Source organism: Babylonia areolata, chromosome 22, assembly GCF_041734735.1.
Source record: "Babylonia areolata isolate BAREFJ2019XMU chromosome 22, ASM4173473v1, whole genome shotgun sequence".
Classification (NCBI taxonomy): Eukaryota; Metazoa; Mollusca; class Gastropoda; order Neogastropoda; family Buccinidae; genus Babylonia; species Babylonia areolata.
The window spans coordinates 9,061,259-9,063,758 of record NC_134897.1 but is presented as its reverse complement, the minus strand read 5'-3'; the positions used below and the strand labels follow the sequence as shown (position 1 = coordinate 9,063,758).

The 2,500-nt window shown below is 44.9% G+C and overlaps 1 protein-coding gene across 1 annotated transcript in view; it reads left to right on the top strand.

The window, feature by feature from the left end:
* The window catches only part of LOC143296942 (sorting nexin-24-like), a 26,631-nt gene that overhangs the window by 1,295 nt on the left and 22,836 nt on the right, over positions 1 to 2,500 (top strand). The window lies entirely within an intron of this gene.

Genomic DNA, 2,500 nt, shown 5'->3' with positions numbered 1-2,500 from the left:
GCAGACACGTGATATTATTAATTAACGGTGGCAATGTCATCACCAGCTGCTGCCGAGGTTGGCAACGAATGTTTTGTCATGTGCCGTTTAGTTATACTGCTTGCTCGACGCACAACACCTTCTGTCTGTCTGTCTGTCTGTCTGTCTCTCTGTGTGTCTGTCTGTCAATATGTCTGTGTGTCTGTCTCAGTGTGTGGTTTGTCTGTTTCTGTCTCAGCTTCCCTTTGTACCCTCCTTCATAAGGGACAATCGTGTGGTGTATAAATACGTCACCAGAAACCGAATCTGTATCTCTCTCTCTCCACCCCCTCCCCCCGTCTCTCTCTCTCTCTCTCTCTCTCTCTCTCTCTCTCTCTCTCTACCCCCCCCCCAACTCCCCATCTCTCTCACTCTCGCTGTTTTTTTTTAATTATTTCCATTTTCTTCATTTTCTTATGTAACGTGTTTGCCTCTTCTTCTTCTTTTTGTGTGTGTGTGTGTGTGCTTGCAGTTGTGCTTACTTCACCATCCTTGTGAAATAAAGTTTTCGCTTCCTTCTCAGTAAAATTGTGTACGTCTCTGTGTGTGCGTGTTGTGTGTTGTGTGTGTGTGTGTGTGTGTGTGTGTGTGTGTGTGTGTGTGTGTTATGAAACTAACTTTTCTGTTTGATAATGGACTTTTTGATTAAAACACACACGGCGGTTTCAAGTCTTATTATCAGTTGGGTTCAGGACGGCCCCGCCTGTGAGAGTGAAGTAGAATACAGCCAGTTTCCTCGTATGTTGTCAGTATCCGTCCATTGTGGCTGAAAGCAAATGAACAGCCTGCAGAGGTCTCTGTGACTTCCTGGTGAAGCCGTTTGAACACAATGGTATAGTATAGCTTGCTGCCTCCTAGTACGGCAGGCTGCCTTTAGAGTTTGTCCGGCCGGCGGCAGTCACAGTCAGGGTTTTCTTGCCAGGGAAACTTCCTGATTTGTGGAGGAGGGGGTTTGGATGTGTAGGACTGATGGGGGGCGGCCGGGTGGTGGTGGTGGTGGTGGGGGTGGAGGGAAGGCGGTGTCAGTGTGTGTGCGTGTGTGTGTGTGTGGGGGGGGGGGGTTAGGATGTGTGTGTGTGTGTGTGTGTACACGTGTGTGTGTGTGTGTGGTGAGGGAGAAATTGGGGATTAGTACTCAGTATACTCATTGTACCAAAATGAGGATAAAATAATAATAAAAATGAATATCCGCCCCCCGAACTAAAACTGTTTATTTCAGTAGAACAGGAGACGGGCGCAATAGCCGAGTGGTTAAAGCGTTGGACTGTCAATCTCAGGGTCCCGGGTTTGAATCACGGTGACGGCGCCTGGTGGGTGAAGGGTGGAGATTTTTACGATCTCCCAGGTCAACATATGTGCAGACCTGCTAGTGCCTGAACCCCCTTCGTGTGTATCTGCAAGCAGAAGATCAAATACGCACGTTAAATATCCTGTAATCCATGTCAGCGTTCGGTGGGTTATGGAAACAAGAACATACCCAGCATGCACACCCCCGAAAACGGAGTATGGCTGCCTACATGGCGGGGTAAAAACGGTCATACACGTAAAAGCCCACTCGTGTGCATACGAGTGAACGTGGGAGTTGCAGCCCACGAACGCAGAAGAAGAAGTGGAACAGGAAAAGAGAGGCGGCCACTGTTCTTGGATGAATAAATATCTCTTCCAGCCACCCTCCCCCCTACACACACGCACACACACACACACACACACACACGGCACACACACACACACACGAGTTCCCACAGTAGGTCAGTATATCTGTTGGTAATAATGGACACTATAAAAGCTCATTAAGTTGCACTGTGACTTGAACGTAATTCAATGACTTGGAATCCAACAGAGGTGTATGAACTATGGCCCTGGCGTTTTGCTGTCATTCTTGTGGTTGGTGAAAGTGTTGAATCATGTGTAAGTTCCCCGTTAACGACATGATGGTCTTGGGTTTCTCAGCACTTACTTTCGTTGAGAACATGTTGGTCTTTAGTTTCCCACTACAGTTTTCCGTTAAAGACATATTGGTCTTTGGTTTCCCACTACTATTTTTCGTAAAGGACATGGTGGTCTTTAAGTTTCTTAACACGGTTTTTCGTTAAGGACATGATGGTTTTACAAGTTTCTTAACACTTTTTTCGTTAAGGTCATGATGGTCTTTAGTTTCTTAACACTGTTTTTCGTTAAGGAAATGTTGGTCTTTAGTTTCTTAACACTGTTTTTCGTCAAGTCAAGGACATGATGGTCTTTAGTTTCTTAACAGTTTTTCGTTAAGGACATGATGGTCTTTAGTTTCTTAACACTGTTTTTCGTTAAGGAAATGTTGGTCTTTAGTTTCTTAACACTGTTTTTCGTTAAGGAAATGTTGGTCTTTAGTTTCTTAACACTGTTTTTCGTTAAGGAAATGTTGGTCTTTAGTTCTTAACACTGTTTTTCGTTAAGGATATGTTAGTCTTTAGTTTCTTAACACTGTTTTTCGTAAAGGTCATGA